Raw genomic sequence first — 26188 nt, 5'->3', positions numbered from 1 at the left:
GGTTACCTGATGTTCACGGTATACCCGTGAAATGGTCGTACGGGAAAATCCCATTTCGTCGCTACCTCGGAGATGCTGTGTACCATCACTCGTACGCCGACTGTAACGCCACTTTCGAACTCACTTAAATCATGATAACTTGCCATTGTGGCAGCAGTAATCGATCTAACAGTTGCTCCAGACACTTTGGTCTTACATATGCGTTGCCGACCGCAGCGCCGTATTCTGTCTGTTTACATACCTCTGTAGTTGAATACGCATACCTGTACCAGTTTTTTAGGCGCTTCAGTATATGTAATAATGAATTATAACTTCACTAGCTATTTTGAATTGTGGACTGAAAGAGATGACTCTTAACAGACGAGGTTTATATCCAGAAATAATGAAAGTGTGGTGTTCTAGATAGGATAGCTGCTGTTAACATTTTTCTTTCATTACCTTAGCGATACGCGACGTGACGACGCTTGGATCAAAATATTTCTACTTTTACTAAACTTAGAGGTGCAATATATACTTTCTTTACTTTTTAGAAGTTTTTTGTGTCGGGATTTTTCTAAATTTTTTTATTGAAGTTGTATTATTCATTTGATGGGACATACGTTATGTAGTATGGGCGCACATAAGCTATTCTATCAATGCTTAACAGTTACGCACAGGACCCGGTAAGTAAGAGGAAAGTCAGTGTAAGTGTAGACAACTGGTTAAAATGGCTCTGAGCACTATGGAACTTAACTTCTGAGGTCATCAGTCCCCTAGAACTTAGAACTACTTAAACCTAACTAACCTAAGGACTTCACACACATCCATGCCAGAAGCAGGATTCGAACTTGCGACCGTAGTGGTCGCGCGGTTCCAGACTGAAGCGCCTAGAACCGCTCGGCTACTCCGGCCGGCTGTAAGTGTAGAGTCGAATAAAGTTTACAGCAATGCTTTCACCAAATAATCTCCCTGTTTCTTATCTACGCAATTACAGTTAATTGCTCTCTTCCAAATACCACTGCAGCACGATTGTGACTTTTTGGAGAATGGTCCTGGTGGATATAGTTATGTGGAGAAGGCGTTAGCCTGTAATGGAAGCAAACTATGAGGAATAATATTAAGATCCTTATAGATTAATGATACAACCTGTAACAACAGAGGCCGGCCTGAGTGGCCGTGCGGTTCTAGGCGCTACAGTCTGGAGCCGAGCGACCGCTACGGTCGCAGGTTCGAATCCGGCCTCGGGCATGGATGGGTGTGATGTCCTTAGGTTAGTTAGGTTTAATTAGTTCTAAGTTCTAGGCGACTGATGACCTCAGAAGTTAAGTCGCATAGTGCTCAGAGCCATCTTTTTTTGTAAAAACTGAGACCTGGGAAGGTCCAGATAACCACCCACTAGAGCGACACATTTTTAAAAACTTTCTTTGTACGTCCTGAAGTACATGTCACGGAAATGTTCACTTTACAGACGAAATTCCCTTATGTTCCCGTGGAAGTAACGCTACATCAAGCGCGGTTCGTCTGACGGGGTAGCAATAGTCCCGTATCCACTAGAATCCTAAATGAGTTTGAATTAGAAAACGCTCATACACGGGATTCTAATATAAAACCCAATTACCAATAACCCGTCATGAGTGATGTGCTTTGACACACTCTAGTCTTCTTCAGGGACTTCCATCACAGACTGCTGATAATTTACTTATGTAAAGAGAAAGAATCTGAGGAACACAGTTATAAGGCACGACATGTCGTCTTTTGGGGGTTTGACAGTCATTGTCAATAATTTCTACTGTCGTTACCGGGTGAACGTTCGAGTATTCACTGTGTATCCGAGGTACACGGTTGCAGCTGTCGTGTAGTCATAACTTGCGACTTGTCCAAGTAAAAAAGGAAGAGTACAATAGACCGTCAAGCGGACGGGTAAGTCATAAATGAGCACAAGCTTAGGTAGAGCTGCAAATAGAGTACCTTTCTAGAACGAAACGAAGTGGGGAAATCTAAGGAAACTTAAATCAGGATGTCCTTCTGAAAATAATTATAGAGAGTAGGTCAGGTCGAAGGTGATCCTCTAATATTTTTGGGTTGTTTCTGTTAACCGCACTCAGACGCACTCATTTATGTTACCATGAACATGAACCAGGATTGTTGTTTCAGTATTCTCGGGTTGCCCTTTTTTCTACATCTTATGAATATGCTGTGGAAATTTCCGTCTTAAAAACAACAGCCTTGTTCACAGGACTGCTCACAGACATCCCTGATTTGACGAACATTTATGTACCCATTCACACCTCGACTGGTGCATTAAATCCTCCGATCTTGTTCCCATAGAAAATATCAGGGGCTGATTTGCACAGCGGGCGAATCGTAACAATCTACATTCCTGCATTCTGCCAACTCTACGGTATCTTATCGTCAATGAGTGACTCCCGAAGACACCTGAAGAAACTTGTGGGCTCTCTTCCTCCCCGTATTTATGTTATTAACAAGGACAGAAAAATTTTACCTGGTATCAGCGTGAAACCTTCTGCTGGTTAAAACGTTTTTGTCCCATTTGCATACCATACATGTTTACAGAAGGGATCCAGTATTCCTTACGATAGAGATGCTGCTGATACTCCGTACATGGTATGCTGACAATGAAGGATCGGTGCAATGACTCTGAATTTAACTATCAATGAAATTTAAAGTTGTCGTTTAAAATAACATTTATGGGCAGAATTGTTCAATTTCTTGGATGTTTCGTGATACGTAGTACATACAGTGGCAGATACATATGCGAGGGGGGGGGGGGGGCGCCACACCCCTTGTTCGGCCACCCGCATTGCTACCCGCCCCCGCCAGTCTGCGCGCACGCTATACTTTCTTCAGTCGACCTAACTGAATCGAGTTACCGAGTAGTTGTAGTTTCCTATGTAGCACGTGTGTCCGTGTCATCGTATTTTATACGTTTCTGTCTAGCACATAGAACACATAACTATGAGAAAAATCGAGGCCATTCTAGTGATCTCGATACGTTGTTCTGCCTGGCATTTGTTCGAGAAAAGTCGCAAATATTATATTGTTTTCTTGTACAGAGAATCTTCGATACGCAGCGTTATAAATACGGACTATTCACTGCATAAGAAGGTAGTTTATGTTCAGAAGCAGAAATATTAATACTGAAGAATGAATAAGTAAAAAGTCCTAATTGTAGCAAGTGCAAGTGTGAAGATTAGTCAAGAGTGACAGTGATCAGTTGATTGTGAATTATTAATAATTGTAATTCATAGTAATTTCTCAATAAAAATATTATTACGACACTCGTAATAGTATTTTTACTAATAACGTAACAATGGTTTCCCATACCTATCTTTTGCGCCCACTCGTTGAGGTTTTCCTGTATTCGCCGCTGAGTACGTAAATGGTATGTTACTTGGTCACATTTAGTCAGGACTGCCCACTAGTGTTTCAGGGAAGTCTTCCACCATTAATGATTCCATCTATGGCGAAATTTTATAGCTAAAATAAACAAAAGTAAAACCGGATGAGAAGCCACTGATTGTACCGTGACTTATGGGTAAGTGAAATTCCACTAGCGGCCCGTCAGTGTAGAAATTCGCGTTTGGTGCTAAAGGGGTTGCCCAACAACAGGTGTGGTCCATATGCTTTCGATGTTAATCAATTAAACCATTATAACCTCTCGACGTTTGTCGTTTTCGTTTTGCTACAAACTAAATGTAAGTGGTGTGACAGATGAGGTGTGTTACCGTATGGGGCTATTCACAAATGATCTAGTTCTGTAGAAGTAGGCAATCGTTCTAGAAACGTGTTATTAAATCAAGAAATTTTACCAGATAATCAGTGGCTAGTGCAAGATGTTCAGCTGACCAAACCGCAAGTTATGTCGTGGAATGTGCGGGAACAGGCTAAAATATCCAAAAGATTCGACGTCATTAGATTAATCAAGGGATAATTAACCAGAATCAATTAAGACCTGTAGATACCCAGGAGTTTCTGTCAACAATCACCTCAGGTGTAACGACCACATAAATCTAATGGTAAGTAAGGTAGCTGAATGTCTCAGATTTATTAAAAGAATCCAAACAGAGTAAATCACGCTCAACGGATTTCACTTACGAAACTGTTGACTGTCCGTTGGTATGGCAGGACCAGTGGTTCACTATGCCACACTTCCGACGGGTTGTGTGTTCCACTTACAGCAGAAGTTAATCATTGTGAAGTCAGCCACGTGGAGATAGGACCATGACTCAACGGAGGGATGTGCTCTTCAGAAAATAATCCCATTACAGTCTGAAGAACGATTCTCATTGGATGGACTGTGTAAAAAATGGCAGTTTGAACGGGTCTTGATGACCGAGCAGTCGAGAGCCCCACAAACCAAATATCATCATCATCATCATCAGTGCATGGAAGCTGGCAACCGGTAGAGACCAGTTTGATAGTGGTGGTTTTCTTGTGCGAGCAGTAATCATCATCTTCGGAAACACCGAAAGGTACTGATATCAGTAACTGATTCTTGTGATCAATGATCCAAGTCCGCGCCTTGCCTTTCTGATGGATGACCTTGTCACAGGTGGATTTCACGGTTAAGTCTCAAGATTTGAATCGTTAAGGGCATGACCGACACGCATTATCGAGTCATCATCAAGCGCCAGTTACTGTTTCAGACGACTACACAATACAATACTTTTGGCTGCAGGTGGAACTCTTCAGATTGTGTGTCTTAAACGCTTGTTTATGACGATTGTCTCATCATTAATCTTTACCTCGTTCCGTAACCATCTTTAAATGTTGTTCACAAAACATCTTGTGCACTATTGATTACAGTGAATATTTGCACATAATGTAAGCATTCTGTTCAAGACTCCGAAATACTAGATTGAACTCTGTGAGACGTAAGTCAATGTTTTATCGGTTTGTAAACTCAATTCTATTCAATTCTGTGAATACTAATAAAGTACGAAATTTCTGTTTCATTTTGTCTGCCTGGCAATCTTCTGTAATGAGAAATGAATATGAGCAGTGGCATAGGAGCGAAAATATGATAGTCCTTTCAGCCAGGTATGTGTTCATAACTGATTTTCGAATTCCTACGGAAATCATATCCAGGAGCTTAAATTTCGACACTGATTTCGTATACTGTTTATAGTTCCCTATAACGACAACTTGACTCAGTTGTAATACATCAGGAATATCCATTTGGCGAAGCTTTCCAGGGCTTTCCGTCTGTAAGTGAAACACAAACTGATTACTGGTGCGAGGGACATTAGTCGAATCAAAAATTTGTTCCGAACCGTATAGCTGCTACATTTGCGTTATGATTAAATTCCGAGAGAGAGAGAGAGAGATAGAGAGAGAGAACATATATGGTTGGGTGCACCAACGCTGTGACTACCCAGTGACATGTGACCAGGTGCAAAGCGACGTGGTAGGCGTAAATTCATGGAAATCGAGTTCATGTGGAGTGGTTCAGCGAAGTTATAAAACGTAACCGTAGAGAGCAGATGTGTGATGTCGAAAATTGAGCTACATTCAAGTTCGAGAGTACAGTGAAATGTGTTGAATAGTAATAGTTGTCAGTTTTCATGAAAAAATTGTTAATTTTAAAAGGAAAAATGAAAATGAGAATTATATGGGATCACTGGTCTAGTGACTAACTTTAAAATTATTACTAGTTTTAGGTCCTTGCTCGTTGTCTCATGATATAAAAGAATAAAAACTTCGTGTTTCTGAAGACATCACAGAGGGATGAATAGAAACAGCAATGTTAAGATTTTTATTGTTAATAGGTCTTGCTAGTTTGGATGAGAAGAGGCATGTTAAAATCAGTTTTGTTTCAAGGGGAAAAATAAAACTTATCGGGTTCAAAAAGCTTTATTCAGTATAGAACTAAGAATATTGCTTGAATTGTGACTTTTCTATTTCGTTTTCCAAATAAAAGGTGTTATGGCTCCAATTACATTATTGTAACATTAAACTGATGAATTCGGTTTGTTTATTACTACGTTAAGTCACTGATATACCCTTTAAAAATGATCAACTGTTTGAATATACAAGTCGTAGGTACCCGCAGAAGTAAAGACGAAGTTTCGAACATCATCTCCTTCACTAAAAAAGTTCTTCATCTGATAAAATGAACCTGTTTAACCTGCCTTGATTTATAAAAGTAAAGCCAACATAACCTAAATAACAAATTTTATGAACATGCAATCTATGTGACTGCTTACTTTCTTCTTATACATTAAACACAGCATAATCTCATGGATTAAAAGCAATGCCAGATGGTACTTCATTTCCATCAAATTCTTGTTCTTCTTCTAAAGATAACACTGACGATTACTTTTTCAGTTCACACTACAAATTCAGAAAAATTAACCCTACGTTTCAATTAGCCCAAACGCAAGTCAGATTAAGGTATATTTTCAAAGTGAATTTTTGGGTAATAAAGTGGAACTGTAACTATCATTTGCAGGTACTTGAATGAGAAAGAACAATTTTTTTGCTACTTACAGCTACAATTGAATTGAGCAAGTTCTGCAGACTATCCGATGTTTGTCGTGGAGTACACATAATGTCTACTGACAGTATCGACAATTTCGGATTCACAATGTCAGTGTTAGATTGGTTTACTGCCAGGATGGACAAAAAAATCTTATAATAATGTACCCTTTTCTTGTCCGATACAGTAGCATAAAACTTTTTTGGAAATTACGTTTCTATTCACACCATTGCCTCTGTTCACCACCCATTACGGAACTAAAATTGGTACACGATGTTTCATTTAGTAATTTTAGTCGGTGGTGTGTTATTATAAGCGATCAGAAAATGTTCCCTTTTCTACTGTGTATCGTTACCTTTCAATCATTTCACTTTTCTGTATTTTTTACCAGCGATAACGTCACGCGTCAAATTTTAGAAGTTCTCCATTGTTCAACCAGGGTTATTATGGTATTATGTCTCGGCACTATACGTTAGCAGATCAGTCAGACCTATCTGCTTTTTAATTACTTCACGTTCTTCATTACTTTTATATAATAGTGAAACTGGCGTAGAGACCGTGCTTGTTATTTGCGGAAGAAGATGCATTAGCCACGGTCCACAAATAACTTGAGGCTATTACTATGTAAGTATTCCCTGCATTTTGTAAGGGATTCTTTTGGTCGTGACTGCAGCCGGATCACAAGTCATCTTGATACTTTATTTCGGCGATCCATCTAGCCAGTATCGTCAGTTGAGAACACTGTTTACTAAATATTGCCGGTGAGACCTATCAAACAGGATTCTTATCTGAAGATTGTGGCCAAAGTGACTGCGGAAATAATGTGTCAAGATGACTGTATGGCCCGGCAGTAGACCCGACAAGAATATAAGCTTGATGCTGTGTTGGCCATTGTCAAAAGGCTTCAGGCTGCCGCTATGGGATGTGCCAGCGTTTTGCTTCCGTGGCTATGAGTGTGGCTCCTCTTATGACAATATAGCCTTTGGCAGCGCTGACGCCGCTCCGACGTCCCATGCGCCTGACCTAGCCAGTTCGTACTCAGTCAATGTGAATTGTAGTTCTTGAACTGACAATGTCGTAAATCTCTAGGTCGAAATCGAAAGCAGGGACTGGGTGTTCGGCGCTGCCCGTGTGGCCTGTCAACTTAGATGAGGTGTTCTCCGATACTGAAAGTGCTACTCAAACTGCTCGAGTCAGTTCATATGTTGTGACTGAAGTGGTTCTTCTTGCTACGTTCGAATTAAGCACAGAGAAAGGGGTTACACATTAGTGTTGATAGGGTGAAGGAGCCCTACAGACCAGTAGCTGCTAAATCATTAACGAAGGCCATGTTAGTCGTAGTATCTGGAGGAGGCACTGCAACGAGCTGTTGGACGTACTGTCTGTACGTCATAGCTAGTTTTAGTATTATTTATGCCTGTCGAGTTGCTTCAGAGGCCACCTTCGTTTTGATAAGGCACTATGTTAATCAAGTGAATATCCTTTCTCGTTTGGTGTTCATTGATAAGGCTACTTTCCATTGAAAAAGCGAACCGTCTCAAAGTAAAAATATGGTCAACAGAGCAAACGGAAGTCACAGTCGAGCATGAGAGAGGTTTTCCAAAGCTTCATGTGTTCTGCGGTGTTTGTGGAGAAAATACTTCTGCCCCCACCCCCTTTTTCAAGGGAAATACTGTTACAAGAATAACAGATTTCGATGTGTTGGTATTGGAGAAATAGGGTTTTCTACAACTAAGAGAAAATATTTTTCAACAGGGCGGAGGATCATTGCACTTTCACCCTCCTGTAAGACAACTTCGTAACAGTGAGCTGCCTCAGTAATCGATCGGACTGAAGCGGCATAACCATCACCTATTACACCATCACATGTTACACAACTGGTCTCCAAGATCTTCTGGTCTCCACTTCTAGCAAACCTGCGTGAACTGCGATGTTGCCTGGCAATAAGAGGTAGTAACTTAAGATGTGCTCGCAAAAATATGGAGCGAATTCGACTACCGTCTGCATATTTGTCGTGCATATGGCAGAGGGCAGATTGAACATTTGTGAAAAGCAAATTAAGATTTTTATCCAGAAAGTAAGTGTGAAAAGTACATCACGATTTATGTGCGTGCATATAATCTTGTAAAAGTTGATTGTTCTTCTGAAAATATGGACTTCGTACACATAAGCGTATGTTAATACATACTCAAAGATCGTAACTTTATTCATGTGGTAGCTAGAGTCTCATGAAATAGAATTAAGCTTTTATAAATACTCGGTGTGTCCATGATTATGATTGTGACAGAATTCAGAAACTTAAACACTGAAGATGTCAGATACCTTCATCTGTAAACTGTGCAGGACACTCACACTGTAAAAGTTCTCCAAGCCCTATGGTGGGACTTACTTTCATCTTATAACTGGAACTTCGCGTAGCCGAAAGGTAGCTTTGACACAAATAGCATGCTTAACATTATTTACTTGAGGTTCCATGAATATGAATTCATTAACTGTGGTAGTCACTATTCTAAGGAGAAAACTGTGAAACAGAAATTTCATTACTGAACTCCAGAACGACTGGTCTGGTCTTACACTTTACTAAGCATTTCAAGTAATTTTCTTTCACAAGAGACATGTGATTAGACAATACTGGAGGAAGAGAAACGTACTGGCTTGCACAGTGGAGTGAAGTTCAGCAAGCCAAGTACCTACATACTTCAAATTTATTAAACAGATGGAGCACACTCCTGAAACTGCGTTTACATGGAACACGCCTAAAATTTCTGTTCTTAAGGTTCAATATGAGCAAGTGCTGATTACGTACTAAGCATTATCAGTCATTAAGAATTTGTAGACCAAGAAAATGCAGCACGGACAGATTTGCTTACACGCGAAGATAATCAAACACTGTACCTCTTTCCTTCAAAAATGAATCATCAAAGACAGCTCATGACTGGCAGCGAGAAAAATCGTGAAAGTGAACTGGGAATTTCCTCATGGGTTTGCCTAGCTGCATGCGTTTGTAATTACACCCAAATTTATTCAAACCGAGCGATCATCAATGTTTGGGATAGGCGGTTATAGGTACATGTTGTGCTGACTATCAGTTGTAACTAAGATGAGAAAAAAAAGACAGTGTGTCAGCGTCATCTTACTCATTGCCATGGAAAACATGAACAAATGCAGGCAGAGAGAAGATACTCTGCCGAACTTCACAATGCAAAACCACAAAATTATGTGAGAGGCGGATTAATTGACCCATTTCAGCTCAAAGAAAATGTTCAAATGTGCGTGAATTTCAAAGGGACCAAACTGCTGTCATCGGTCCCTAAACTTATACACTACTTTAAGTAACTCATGCTAAGAATGGCACACACACCAATGCCTGAGGGAGGACTCGAACCTCCGGCGGGAGGGGCCACGCAATCCGTGAATGGTGCCGCTAACTGCGCGGCCAGTCCGAGCGGCAGCTCAAAGCTAATTAACAAAAGAAATCAGGGTTACGTGAAACAAAATGTCAGTGATACCATTTACAAGTTACTTCTGTAACTAAACAGAAATTTTTGACCAAATATGTTACATGAATTTAGTAAATACTGAGCTACGCGTTAAACAAAAGTTACTACGCATTCATTCTCGTGAATCCTTGAAACTTATACGAAGTACGAGCAACGGCTCACAAGTTAAGCAGTTTTTCTTGATCCTCCACGGAATACATCCTCTAGTTTGGTTTATGATTTATCCCAAGTAGGTCGATTATTTAAAAAAAAAAATCGACAGATGCCCTACAAGATTATCTATGGAAGATGAGTAAGTTGCATTTCTGATCTGTTTATTTCATATTCATGACAGTTTCCTGTTATTAAAAACAAAAGTAAAGTACTGAAGGAGACACCTAATTCATTATTTTATTTTCCTTTCGTAATTTTAACAAAAATTTGATGTGTGGTAAACAATTTACACTTAAATACTATTGCAGCTAAAAGCGACATTAATCATTGTTTAATGAAGACTGATAAACATTGAAATACACGAAACCTTTACTCACAAACAAACATATTCAGTGGTTGAACGTAAGAATCTCCAGTAATTAAGTACTTTTGCAGTTTTCAGATAAGTTTCATCAGGTTATACGTATTGCTGATGTGAAAAAGAATATCTGAGAATTTATAAATATACAAATTTAGCTCATGAGATATGTCAATAGAAGAGTACATTGTTCGAGGCAAGATGGAGACGCCCGAGTGCAGATGCTATAAATTATTATAGGTCTAATATGACAGGCAAGTTGGTCCTCAAAAAAATGAAACCTGCCGTAATTATGGTCAGTGATGCTCTAGCTGTCCATATTTTACATTTAACGCCAGAACTTCCGTCATAATTTCTGTGACAGTCTGGTGACAAATGCCCCTAAAGGGACTTCCAGAATCAAGAAATTGTATTAAGATTTTCCATTAGGGTAAAATTAGCTTTGTACGTCAGCGAATCTATAAAAGGGAGCGAGAACCGAACAGACCGGAAAAAGCCTCGCTATCTGTCACGAATAATAATGTTGAAAAAGGTTGCGCAACCCTGCATTACGTAACGTTACATGGGCACGGACTGTCCATTTCTGTCTCACTTACTGAAATTCTAGCTTCGTCTGAATCGCAAATTTTAATCCATTTTACGCAGAAGCCTCCGGTTATAAACGAATTATCGACGCCTACAGGCGATAAGTGACAAAAATTTAAGCGTGAGACCAGCGACCAGTCATATCCCCATATCACCGTCTCGTTCACCACTCTTTATATGCTTCTAACCCCTCCCCATCCCTCCTCCCCCTTCTCTAAAACTTGGAGACATCACACATTCACCTCGTCACTTCCTCTACACTCATTTTTGATGGACAATTCATACTAAAGTTCGAAATCTGCTGAATCTAAGATTAGGCAATTCGCAAATATCACATCCCGATTCGTAAAGTACGCCAGAAGTTGCTCTACCCTTGCAAAATCGTTACGTTCTCCAGAATTACCGTAGTGTATAATATGTAAACAAGAGGCTATATTTCAGTAACAAAGACAGAAATCTGTATAAGTAATACATATAATACAAGGTGTTCAAAAAGCAGTTCATCCTGACTACATGCTGCGCGGGGTAACCGCGCGGTCTCAGGCGCCTTGACGGTTCGCGCGGCTACCCCCGTCGGCGGTTCAAGTCCTCCCTCGGGCATGGGTGTCTGTGTTGCCCTTAGTGTAAATTAGCTTAAGTTAGATTAAATAGTGTGTAAGCCTAGGGACCTATGACCTCAGCAGTTTGATCCCATAGGAACTTACCATCACCTTACTACACGTAGATGCGTGCAGGTCCCAGATAGAAACTATCAAACAGATTACCACCAAAGGTGTGGATGCGATTTTTAGATTCTTTTACACATCCGTCTAGGTAAACAGAGAGCTGGTTCCCATAACCCTCCTACGTTACAAGATTCGCAAACACTTTGAGAAACTTTGTGAAATTCGTAGAAAACACATGCCAGTCTCTATATGGTGAGCGCTGGATACTGGTCATTGGAATGGAAGTGAAAACATTACATTTCCTTCTGAAATTTGAGAATAAGAAGTGCGTGAATTTAGAAAGCATCATCCCTGAGACAGTCCCATAAGAAAACTTGGGTGCAGATGAATCAGGAGAGGGAGATGGCAACAACATTTACTAAAACATTTCAAATTTAAAACACATAACTAAGAAAGTCGTGATGTTGTTGGCTGCATGAGGCATACAATTGTACTGCTGATGCCACAGTAAAGGTAGGCAGTATTTTTACATAATCTGTATACACCCCACTCTGTTCACTGTGAAGTTTCGACAAGCTGACATTGTGCTGTAAGATTCCTCAAATTTTGTGTTCTTAAGAGACTCCTACAGCTGATACTCTTTTTCTGGTGTCCATTTCCCTGCATTTTCAAGTACCCAAGAAAATGGAACATTGCGTTGTCAAACAAATTTCCCTGAATCGGATATTTCCCAGCTAGCGTTAGAAATGAAGTAGTAAGGAGTTGGAGTTAGTAGGATGCTTTTGATATCAAATTGATAGGCAAATTAATTAAATTGATCAATTAATCACCCCGCCCCCTCCAACCCCCACCTACTACCACTACCAACCACGCCCACCCCCGCCCCCAATAGACATCACATTTTTCTCAGCTGTACATGTTCCACACACCCCTCCCCCCTCCCCCTCCCCCCTCCAACACCCCCCTCCCACCAACCCACCCGAAGGGCAGCAATTTTTAATTTTTGCGGGAATTTCAAATGTTGCCGGGAATATCGAATTTTCGTGGGAAATTCTTTGTCCCAGGGCTGTGCTGACGTTCCAGCCTAACCCCCACTGGGGAACTGGCGGGAAATTAAAATTGACTGTTCCCTTTCTGGGACTCAAACCCTGGTCGTCATGGGTGGAAAGCCCAAGTGGGCCCCCTAACACAATTAAACCACCAGAGGCGCTTGGAATTGACAGGAAATTAAAAATGGTGATGCCATTTCTGGGACTCGAACCCTGATTCTACTGGACGAAAAGCCCAAGTTCACTACCTAACGCATGGTAACTTATCGGAAGTATTAGAGGAAGATTCGGTTAGTGTACTTTATTTATTTTGGTTGGGAAACTGATGCAAAGATCGATCCTAATTATGTAATTAATAACGATCACTCTAAATTACAGAACTACATGCACAGCGCTACACGGGGATGGCATAAAAGCGCAATACAGCGCAAAACTGATGATACCATACAAGTGGTGACATATTGCTGGTAAAAAATTTCGCAATACCACTCGAAACTAGCGACAGACGCATTCAAACTTTACCCTACAATTACAAGCTGGTGGGTAAAAGGCTGGGGTGTGAGGTACTGTCTTTATTATTTTTGTCGGAAAATACGTTCAACTGACAAGATGCTGGTGTTGGACAGAGAGGAGTTTAAAAAGTGTATTACCTGTATGCATAGAGTATCTATCATTGTTTGGCATCAGAGTTCGCTACAGATGTCTGCTCAAAAACCATTATGCAACCCAGGTAATCGAAACCAATAAACGCTATCACAACTGATGAGGAAAAAAGTGAAGTGTCGGCAGAAGTGCCAACACCGTGTTGTTTGAGGAAGCCGAAATGCACGCTATAAGCTCACGCAGGATGGCGTGAGGTCTGAAACAGGATACGTAATGAATGCTATAAAGAAAAGTACGTAGCTGCTGGAATACTTAACTTTAATCCACAATTGGTGAACATTGGTCTTGTTACTGTACATGCTTCATTAGATACATAGCAAAGGACAAATGGTGCCTTGCTAGGTCGTAGGTGCGGCGGGGCACCCGACGGGCGAAGACGACATCTGGTCCGGAGGGGGCAAGAGTTCCATGGCGGAGGACAGCTGGTCATGGGAAGCGATCGGCGGCGCGTGACCCAGGGAGGCGCTTGGCGGCTGCAGCGAAGCGTCCACTGCGGGCGCCGCCGGCGGGAGAACAGGCGGCGGCGGCGGCGGCGGCGGCGGCGCGTCGCCATGGGGCAAAATGGAAGGCAGCGTCGGTAACACCTGGGGATGAGGCGAGCCAGTAGATGGGTCCGCAGGGCGCTGACCGGACGGCACCGTCGCTGAAAGCAGACGGGGAGCGGCAGAACCCAGGCGACGGCAGAGGCGCAGCTCATTGAGATGCCGACGCACCTCACCAGAGGCCCCCAAAACCAGATACATAGCGCGGCCGAGGCAGCGAAGAATGCGCCCTTCGAGCCGACGCTGTGAACCGCGATAGTCGCGATAGTATACAACGTCGCCTGGAGCAAAAGCTGGCGTCTGCCGCTGCACAGGAACCTGATGTGGCGCATGCAACAAAGACATCAAGGTTCGATGAGGACGACCATGGAGCAACTCAGCCGGCGAGCGACCATCTCGGGGCTGAGAGCGATACGAGGACAAAAAGAGCAATAACGCGTCCTCCCGAGAATGCGACTCTTTCAACTTCAACATCTGTGACTTGAAAGTCTGGACCAATCGTTCAGCGGCACCGATTGACTGAGGCGAAAACGGCGCGGATGTCAGATGTTGAATACCATTGGACTTGCAGAAACACTGAAATTCTGCGGACATGAATTGTGGGCCATTGTCGGAAACAGGAGTCTGTGGAAGACCTTCAACGCAAAAGATAGCGGATAATGCTTGGATGGTGGTAGATGACGTCACGGAAGACATCCGGACAACAACAGGAAAATTACTGAATGAATCGACCACAACCAACCATCGAGCATTCCAGAATGGACCAGCAAAATCGATGTGCAAACGTTGCCAGGGGGAAGTGACTTTTGGCCATGCAAAGAATTTCCGCGGTGGTGCGGATCGTTGTTCGGCACACGCCATGCAGGAAGAGCACATATTCGTAATCGCAGTATCGAGTCCGAACCAAGTACAGTGCTGACGAGCAAGCTGTTTCGTTCGCACTATACCCCATTGTCCTTGGTGGAGAAGCCGTAAGACAGAGGACGGTAACGAACGTGGGACCACGACCCTGGACTGATCATTATCAGAACGCAACAGCAAAACACCACGTCGTATAAAAAGTCTCTCCTTGTGAGCAAAAAAACTGCGAACCAACGGATCCTCGTACCGTGACTTTGAGAAGGGCCATTGCGTAGCAACAAAACGCAAAACGGTAGCAAGGACAGGGTCAGCAGCTGTGGCTGTAGCTACACGACGAAAATCAATCGGAAACGAATCGACCACGTCATCGGTTTCCGCATCAATGAACATGCAAGCAAGTTCGGAGGAATCGAATGCTCTATTCTCAGCAACAGGCAAACGGGACAACGCATCGGCGTTTCCGTGCTCAGCAGTGGAGCGATACAAGATATCGTAGCGGTACTGCGAGAGGAAAATAGACCAGCGAATGAATTTCTGCGCTGTACGTGGAGGTATAGGCTTGTTAGGATGAAAAAGCGATGTCAAAGGTTTGTGGTCTGTGATGATAGTAAAGTGACGACCATACAAGAAATCGTGAAACTTTGTAACACTAAATACGAGAGCCTAAGCTTCTTTCTCGATCTGTGAATAATTTCTTTGCGAAGACGAGAGCAAATTGGACGCAAAGGCAATAGGGCGATCATGCGATCCATCTTTGTGCGCAAGCACAGCACCGATCCCGAAATCCGATGCATCTACCATCAACAAAAGGGGTTTCTGGGATCGAATGGCGTAAGGCAAGTATTAGAAAGCAACGCCGATTTCAACTGGCGAAAGGCGCGTTCGCATTCCGTCGACCAGATGAACTGAACAACTTTTACGGCGTAAGCGATGAAGCGGAGCTGAAATGGAAGAGGCATGGGGAACATAACGATGGTAATAGTTAATTTTGCCCAGCACACTCTGTAGCTGCTTCAGATTCTGCGGCGAAGGCAAGTCTGGTAGGGCACGGAGGTGCTCTGCACTCTGATGTATGCCTTGGGCATTGATTACATGTCCCAAATATGGTAAGTCACGAGCAAAAAACACACATTTGTCCTTCCGCGAGCGAAGACCATTTTGTCGCAAGACCTGAAATAATGTTCGGAGGTTGGCTAAATGTTCTTCTTCTGTCTTTCCGGAGATCACAATATCGTCCAGATAGTTTGCAGCAGTAGGGACCGACGCACAAACAGTTTGCAGATATTGCTGAAACAATGCAGGGGCGGATGCACACCCGAATGGCAGTCTTTTGAATCGATACAAACCAAGATGCGTGTTAACCACCAATACGCGCTGGGATTCTTCGTCCACCAGTATTTGCAAGTACGCATCTGCTAGGTCCAACTTAGAAAAATATTTACCCGGGCACAGTTTGTCAAAAAGATCTTCCGGGCAGGGTAAAGGAAAAGTTGCAATCACTAGTTGTGGATTCACTGTTGCCTTGAAGTCCACGCAAAGTCTCAATTTTCCGGAAGGTTTTGGCAAAATTACTAAGGGTGAGGCCCAGAGAGAAGCCTGCACACGTTCAATTACACCTTGTGATTCTAAATCGTGTAATGTTCTTGCGACCTCATCACGCAATGCGTGGGGAACATTGCGCGCTCTGAAAAATTTCGGTTGTGCGTTGACTTTCAGTTCCAAATGTGCTTTATAGTTCTTAGTGCAACCAAGGCCCGGTGCAAAAATATCTGCAAATTCTTCACATAGACGAGAAACACTGGCTGAAGGCACAGTCTGGTTCACTGATAGGACCTGATTTATGATAGACAAGTTAAACAACTGAAATAAATCTAAACCAAACAAGTTCACTGCAGCAGAGGAACGAAGTACATAAAATGACACAAGTTTTGTTTGTCCCTTGTATGTTGCAAGAAGGCTGCACTGTCCTAACACTGGGATATGCTGTCCTGAATAACTAGTTAGCTTAACATTTGTGGCATGCAACGGAGGTGTGCCCAGTTGTTTGTACATGTCATTATTGATCAATGAAACTGCAGCTCCGGTATCGAGCTGGAATGGTATTACGGTGCCATTAATGTCCAAGTCTACAAAAAGTTTATTGTCCTGCTGACGACAAGAGCGACTGTCTCGTGCAATTTGAACAGACACTGGTACAGAATCACTTGCTAATTGACGTGATTTCCGGCGATGTCGATGCACACTTTTTGCGGGACGAACACAGTCACTGTTAGAGAGAGTGGCACTGGGCGGAGTGGAATGAACTACATGAATTTCCATGGGCGAAGGTTCACGAGCCTGAGTATTCTTGGTTCGATTCCGGCGCGAAGCAAAGGGCCTGGAATGGTTGTGAGTGTCCGATCTGAGCTTTTTCTGGCAAACACTCTGAACATGTCCTTTTTTATTACAGAAAAAGCAAATAGCTTGGCGTGACGGGCAATTCTCACGCGAATGTCTAGTAGCACACCGCGGGCATGATTTCACTGCATGTGCGTGCTGGCGTGGGACACGTGGCTGCGCGGACGTGCGCGAGGGCTGTTTACAGTTCCGTGCAGCTCGCCCGGCGGGCCGGTTGATGTGACACACAGCTGGCGAAGTTTCACATGATTCCTGAGCAAAGTCAAGTGTGTCTTGCCTATCCAATATGTCTATCATTTGTTGAAGGGAGGGATTGACTAGTTTCAAAATTTGCTCCCGTATCCGAACATCAGAAACGTTCTGCGCAATTGCATCACGTACCACAGTATCTGAATAAGGGAGTCCACATTCACACTCAAAAGCACAATCCCTTGTAAGGCCTTGCAAAGTTGCAACCCACTCCCGATTAGTTTGACCGGCCGTACGTTTTGTACGAAAGAACGTATACCGTTTTGCAACTACATTAACTGATTCCTTGAAATAGGCATCTAATGCACACAAAATTTCTTCGTAGGACAGAGATGCCACGTCGCGTCGGGGAAATAATTTCACTATCACACGGTACGTTTGCACCCCTACACACGCCAATAAATGAGGCTGCCGCTTGTTACCTTGAATTCTGTAGGCGGCGAGATGAAATCCAAATTGGCGTGACCACTCCGTCCAGCTTTCCATCGCCGCATCAAAATGCCGAAACGGTGGTGCAACTGCGTGTTGTGGCTGCCTGAGTGGTGAAGCGGTGGCTGCCGCATCGTTTGGCATTGCACGTTGACCCTGGACGAGCTGTCCAAGGGCATTCAATAACGCCTGCGTCTGCTGATGCTGCAAGTGATAAAATTCGGACAGTACATCAGGAGATTGTGGCGAAGCCATGACACAAATAAATTAGAGCAATACGAACGCGAAATCCTCTTTTAAGCCTCGTCGCCAATATGAAGTGTCGGCAGAAGTGCCAACACCGTGTTGTTTGAGGAAGCCGAAATGCACGCTATAAGCTCACGCAGGATGGCGTGAGGTCTGAAACAAGATACGTAATGAATGCTATAAAGAAAAGTACGTAGCTGCTGGAATACTTAACTTTAATCCACAATTTGTGAACATTGGTCTTGTTACTGTACATGCTTCATTAGATACATGGCAAAGGATAAATGGCGCCTTGCTAGGTCGTAGCAATTGACTTAGCTGAAGGCTATGCTAACTATCGTCTTGGCAAGTGAGAGCGTAATTCTCAGTAAACCTTTCCTAGCAAAGTCGGCTGTACAACTGGGGCGAGTGCTAGTAAGTCTCTCTAGACCTGCCGTGTGGCGGCGCTCGGTCTACAATCACTGATAGTGGTGACACTCGGGTCCGACATATACTAATGGACCGCGGCCGATTTAAAGGCTACCACCTAGCGAGTGTGGTGTCTGGCGGTGATACCACAAAAAGGGCGTCAAAATTCTAATTACACTTCGAAATAGTCGTGATAATAAACACTCGTTATGAACGGTTCAAAGGCAGCACATGCACTGGGGAAAATCATCGTCCTAAAAGACTGCAGAGGAGGCAGTAGTTGAATGTGCATTCAGCTCGATGGGCTTCCACATATTGCCGAAAATTGGGGCAACCTACCTTCCTCCCTCCACCACTCCCTCCTCCCACCCACAGATGGGGCGGGGGGGGGGGGGGATACACTTGCGATATATGGTATGCCATTGACGTGGCGCCCCTTACAACAAAATGGAAGTTTACAGCATTAAGTTCAAAATGGTTCAAATGGCTCTGAGCACTATAGGACTTAACATCTATGGTCATCAGTCCCCTAGAACTTAGAACTACTTAAACCTAACTAACCTAAGGATAGCACGCAACACCCTGACATCACGAGGCAGAGAAAATCCCTGACCCCGCCGGGAATCAAACTCGGGAACCCGGGCGTGGGAAGCGAGAACGCTACCGCACGACCACGAGACGTGGGCAGCATTAAGTTTGCCCATGCGGAGAACGGCTGCCCGCCGCCTTAAGGCGACGCTCCTACGCCAGTAGCGTGTATAGTCAGCTAAATAATAGGAGATAAAAGGATAACCGCCTTTAGTGCAACCGACCAGAGTGCGGCTGTGTCCAGTGACCACCACAGCAGACACGCTTCCCCACCTCCTCTCCCGCAGCAGGTCACCGATGGGTGAAGGAGAACAATTGTATTGGACGTTAATGCGTCTATAATCAAGCATCCATTTAAGAAAGGGAAAACACATATGTGACCATAATAAATGTCCTCTTTCATCAAAAATAGGTAAAGTACAATTTCCTTTAGTTTTATGAGCAAAATCGTTATAGTTTTTACGTTCGACTGCAGTCCCATCTCATTATTTTGTGACATCCAGCGATGTATACTGCCACCAATCACAAAGGATCAGCAGAGACATGCCCACCCTGCGTGAAACCAGGAAAAAAAATACTACTATTTTGACGCGAGAAATACCGATGACTACAGAATGTCATCATTATTTCGAAGCCGTCATCAGAGCAAAGCAAAAACGAGAATAGAACTCCAAAGAAAAGAAAATCTATATTAAGCAATTTATTCCAGCTTGTTGAACAAATTACACGACCTGAGAGCATCTCTCGCGTTCAGTGTCTATAAATGAACACTCATGCACGTGTGCATTACAAACATTTCAATCTTTCACGCCACTGGAACAGATGTCGAAAAACAACACATTCATTTAACGTTTGACAACAAGAAGCTATAATTCAAAACAACGTAGCTGCCGCCCGGTGTGGCCGAGCGGTTATAGGCGCTACAGTCTGGAATCGCGTGACCGCTACAGTCGCAGGTTCGAATCCTGCCTCGGTCATGGATGTGTGTGATGTCCTTAGGTTAGTTAGGTTTAAGTAGTTCTATGTTCTCGGAGACTGATGACCGCAGCAGTTAAGTCCCATAGTGCTCAGAGCCATTCGAACCAGAACGTAGCTGTTTTGTGCACAGACAGGTACCCTTTTACCAGAGGGATGCGGTACCATACTAGCGTTTACGAAACAAATCGTGAGAGCCTGTCTCGCTCTGTGTAGATGGGAGAATGAAATTTCATTAAAAGATACTGCCTGAACGAAAAAAAGAAACGCTCGTCAAGAATCATTCCGTGGTGCCCTAGCCATCTCTTCCATCCGCGTGGTGGCACGTCAATGATATGAGTTTGATGGGCTAATTAATGAAATTGAGCATGACAGTCACTATGGCGAATAATTTTGTTTCAGCAGTCGGATTACACTCACTAGCTAAGACAGCTCGGAATCCATGGAGGGAACACGATGTTCCTTTCGAGGAACACTGTTGAGAAATGACATTTGAAGCCGGCCACAGAGGGGTTCTTAAGCCGATAAGATAAATTTCGCATGAGAACTGCGATATTAACCCCTATGTAACCGTCACCCTGAATAAAAAGCGGTCTTGAGTCTACAGGCACACACACAGATGTTGCTAATAGTCTTACGCTTTGAGGTAGAAATGTTGTCTTCGATTTGGAATCAAGTCTATCGATTCTACCACTTACGCATATTGTATCTTGTAGAGTCATTCTTGTAGAGTCATTCTTTTTCTTTTCAAACATATCTGCTAACGATCCCATACACCAAGAACCCCAGTGCCCGTTTTAGACAGTCCCTCTGCATCTTTTAACCACTCCGAAGAGTCTGGCCCACCCTCCCCGCAGCTTAGTCCATGTGATCGTTCCAAATTAAGTCTGACATGTATGGCAGTCAGGGATCGCTATACATAAGACCTTCAGCATTCTGTGGGGAAACAGGACAAGCTGAGTTAATGTGACAGGAGTCCATTTTGACTACTCGGTGTAAATGGGAACATGGTGCCATAGCTCCACCAACCGTCTGCAGTTTAAAAGCCAGTGCCAAACGAAGCTTTCCCCTGCAACACTAGGTAGTATAAGAGGTGGTACGAGCAGTTACGGTGGTGTTTCTCGTTGGGAAAATTGGGAAGACTCCACATGATACATGGAATGGAGGAAGGACGAAGATTTTGCGACACATCTGCAAACTGCATACAAATAGTCCAAAGGAGATCTGTGTCTCTCAGGGTACATTCATGTCTATCACGCTAACATATTTGGCCATCCTATTAAATATACAGGTATTTATCCATTGGAGCAGGTGGTTCGTCATCAAAGTCGCTTCCACAAAACCGGTGTAATGTTTCATCACCTGTACTGTTGGATGACCATATCCAGGTGACTATCAAACACACGAGAGGGTTCCTGTATTGCTTCTTCATAAGTATTTGAATACATTAAATGAAACAACAAGTTTACTTTTACCAGTCACCGTTTTCTTTATTTCCACGACGCGTTTCGAAGGTTTGAACCTCCATCATCGAGTGGATTTACATTAGTTAGTATTGCATTTGTATGTGTGTTGTGGTACGAGTTTTGGAGGAACTTGTGGCACTGCCTTTTGGAGAAACAAGACACTATTTCAGAATATGGTTCAGGATTACTTTTGACAAAAAATTAAGCTGATATCTATTGGTAAACCTTAAATAAGTAAACTAGAGTACCTCCAGTGGTCACTGGTTCCTTTTGCTGTCGTAACACATCACATGTATAATGCCACATTTGTAAACAAATATGGCGTCTGGAATCAGCTGGGTGCAAGGTTCGTATAGCAGAAGAGAAGACATAATCGCAAAGTGCGAAGAGTATTATTACAGAATAATTGTTTAAAACATTTGGAGGTGTTTGTTTTGAGGTGTCGAATATGTGTGTGTGTACTTCAGGTGGTATATAAATCCAATTTTGACAAGTTAAAACAGCTAAACATTCGTACTCGTTTATACAATCAGGTGAAATGTTAAAATGGCTTAGACTTCATACTTGTTAATAACAATTACGTGAAATGTTACAGACTTGAACTACAATGATCATATTGGCTACAGCAGTAAAATCATACATAGATGACACTCATTGAAGAAAGAGAGAGAGAGAAAAGAGTGATTATATGAGAGCAAACATTACATGGCAAGGAGTCTTAAGATTACATGTTGCATGTATTAGCTGCCTAAACGGTGACTGGTAACAGTAAACTTGTTGTTTCATTTAATGTCACTAACAGTCACGGTAAAGCCTAACCTAAAAATTTTCGCATTTGAATACATTGTTTATTTCGGTTGTAACACACCTAATCAGCGTACACCGCCATATACTTTTTTTTACTACAATTGTTTGGAGACCCGTGTCAGTTGCTGCTAAACTGATATTAACACTTTTAGATCTTCTGGCTCTCACAGAAAACTGAACATCGTATGAAAATCTATACAGTTACCACACCACAGGCTGGTAGAAATAAAACCGCAAATGCGATATTCCTCATTGACAAAAATGTGGAAGACATAGCAACATTTGGAAACTCGAAGATTTAGCTGAATAATAGAGAGATTTCAACAACGATTCGAAGGTTATTACCTATGCAGTTAATCTCATTTTCTCATCGAAAGGGTAGCGAATGTCGCGGTGCTCTATATCGAAAAGCATTGTTCCTTCATTTTGGAGTCATGTAAATGATTACTGTTCCAGTGTTGACCATCGCCAGAAGGTGCTGCTGACAAAATGCGTGAGGTAGCACAAGTAAAAAGAGGTTATGTTGTCTTATTGGTGAAAAAAATAAAAAAAACTGAAAAAAGGCATGTGAAGGGTAAGGCAGCATCTGGAAAGAGGATGAGTCTGTAGCAATGAGGAATGCATCCAAACAAATTTATTAAGGTGATGACCTCTACATTTAATCCCATGTTCCACATCAACAAGTAGCAGATATCCAGTGTTCTGTCAAGGTTCCCTCCGTCTGAATGAAAAGGTATCAGTCAATCATTATGCTGTTATCAACAGCGCACCGATTTGATTATAGGGATTGGAAAGATGCCATTGATATGGAGCGACATGCTGAAATACACACCACGCGATCACCTTTACCAATTTCACCCAGAAGTCGGATATAGCAATTTCCACCACATTCTGCAATCTGTTTACAAACAGAGTGAGCAGAGTTAATGCTATGGGAGCATGTTTTGACCACTCAGTGGAAGTGGGAACATGTATCTCCGCCACCCGTGTACTATGTGCAAGGTGAGCAGTAAATGAAGCCTGTTCCTGCCACACGACGACAGTATGAATAGTTACAGTGGTGTTTTTTTGCTGGGAAAATTAGGAAGACTCCACATCGAAGCACATTCTCGTCCCTCAGAATGTATTCACGTTTATCACCCGAATCTTCTATCATAGTTATTCTGTACCATACAGCAAAGAAAAATGACGAACTATAAAAGCTCCGTTAATTTCATCCGATAGATTTTTACCGCATCTCTCTCTTCCGACATATCGAAAACGAATACCGGCTAAGTGGCGGCATTGAGCATATGCGGCGATCCTATTAAATATACAGACATTTATCTATTGGATCAGCTGGCCAGATATCGACGTCGCATGCACAGACCAGTGTAAAAATTCATTGCCTGTACTGTAAGACAACCTTCTCCCACATGTTATCAGTTGCAGGAAAGAGATCCTGTTTCGTTGTTTGATACACTGCTTTTTCTGTTGTAACACACTTTTTACACTGCCGTAAATTCTTTTTTCCGTCATGGCTTCGACGTCTGTATCAGATTATAAAGTGACATTAACACGTTTGGTCCATTGACTCCCCCCAGGAAACTAGACATCGAACAGTGGTAATCAACACTGTACCTGGTCTGTTGGGATGGAAAAGACACCGTCGATGTACTGTAATAATAAGCATCATAGCTGCTAGTGCGACCAATTTTAGCAGTTTTATCGTAATTTCAACACCGACCAACGACGCGGCAGAATGCTTACCAATTTCTGTATCATCGCTAGACTGGCACTCCACTACTTTGCGAGTATCATCGTGACTGTAGGTAGATGACTCTGCAGTATGTTCATTCATTATTAATTCTCGAACATACAGGGTGTTACAAAAAGGTACGGCCAAACTTTCAGGAAACATACACAAATAAAGAAAAGATGTTATGTGGATATGTGTCAGGAAACGCTTAATATCCATGTTAGAGCTCATTTTAGTTTCGTCCACCTACGCTCAATGGAGCACGTTATCATGATTTCATACGAGATACTCTACCTGTGCTGCTAGAACATGTGCCTTTACAAGTACGACACAACATGTGGTTCATGTGCGATGGAGCTCCTGCACATTTCATTCGAAGTGTTTGTACGCTTCTCAACAACAGATTCGGTGACCGATGGATTGGTAGAGGCGGACCAATTTCATGGCCTCCACGCTCTGCTGACCTCAACCCTCTTGACTTTCATTTATGGGGGCATTTGAAAGCTCTTGTCTACGCAACCCCGGTACCAAATATAGAGACTCTTCGTGCTCGTATTGTGGACGGCTGTGATATAATACGCCATTCTCCAGGGCTGCATCAGTGCATCAGGGATTCCATGCGACGGAGTGTGGATACATGTATCATCGCTAACGGAGGACATTTTGAACATTCCCTGTAACAAAGTGTTTGAAGTCACGCTGGTAAGTTCTGTTGCTGTGTGTTTCCATTCCGTGATTAATGTGATTTGAAGAGAAGTAATAAAATGAGCTCTAACGTGGAAAGTAAGCGTTTCCGGACACATGTCCACATAACATATTTTCTTTCTTTGTGTGTGAGGAATGTATCCTGAAAGTTTGGCCGTACCTTTTTGTAACACCAAAGTTTACCGGTGACATACATATCTCTAGCACTTCGGTCGTAGTGGGTAACTTACGATCTTTTTCTATGTGAATGAGAGTGACAGGGCCCTCTCGCATTCTTAGGATAAAGCTGGAGACCGCAAGATCTCCTTGCACTGTCTTTGACCAACGCTCCCTGCAGCTGATGGGAAGTAGACCGCTACATTAGACGAATCTGGTAGGAACAGGCGAAACGAGGCTGTTACTGCTGTCCCACTGCCATCTTAGAGTACAAGATTTCTCTAGATAACTTAATGTCATGGAGGTTAGCACCTCTTATCGATGTACAGTAGATATGAAACTATTTCGATGATATAACAGACGGTTAAGAACAAGAAACGGATGGTTTTTATTCTTGATGGAGCACAAGACGGACGGAGTTTGCTGCGTTTTACGTAAATTAACAGCGCTAGCAACTCTGAAGTATTGTTCTAGTGTCTGGGGCCATTACCAAGAGGGTATTGGTAAGAGAGAACATAAACAAATGTATTCCTAGAGCTTCAATTTTCTGCACTTAAAACACGCTATAATGTTAGATCGTTGCGTTTTCCGAACTATTATTCGTATGGAATGCAGCACTGTCATCATCTCAATGTAAAAAATATATTTCCAGCGCATGACATACATTCTCTTTGCAGGTTTCTCTACTATAAACTATGGCGGTAAACTGTAAAATGAAAAACTACTTCCTTAAAACTTCGAGTCCTTGTGATACACGTACAACATTGCTTTCCAGAGATGTATAGCCCCTCTATTCACATCCGATCACGGTTAAGAAATTATACTATGCTCGCATCAGTCCTATATAAAATGATCGTTAGTAAAGGGAATGCCTGTTACAAAGAAAGGGACAAACGCATACCAGCAGTGTTTGACACATGAAATTAACGTCATGCCGCCACTAACTCCATAAACAGGACATGTGCTATGCAGATGTGTACGTGGGGATTGCAGTACCTCACAGACACATGTCGCTAACTTAGAATCACCGTATTTATGAAACTGAAGACTTGATTTTATTCCCAAGATGTGGCCGGGGGGTGAAGTGCCTCGCATAAGTCCTCGTTAGTCTAGAGGAATGTGTCGAAACAGGATGGAAGTCCGCTGATGACAAAGAGGTTTGCTGTTAAC

This window comes from Schistocerca serialis, chromosome 3 (genome assembly GCF_023864345.2).
Source record: "Schistocerca serialis cubense isolate TAMUIC-IGC-003099 chromosome 3, iqSchSeri2.2, whole genome shotgun sequence".
NCBI classification, from domain to species: Eukaryota; Metazoa; Arthropoda; class Insecta; order Orthoptera; family Acrididae; genus Schistocerca; species Schistocerca serialis.
This window is presented reverse-complemented; position numbering follows the sequence as displayed.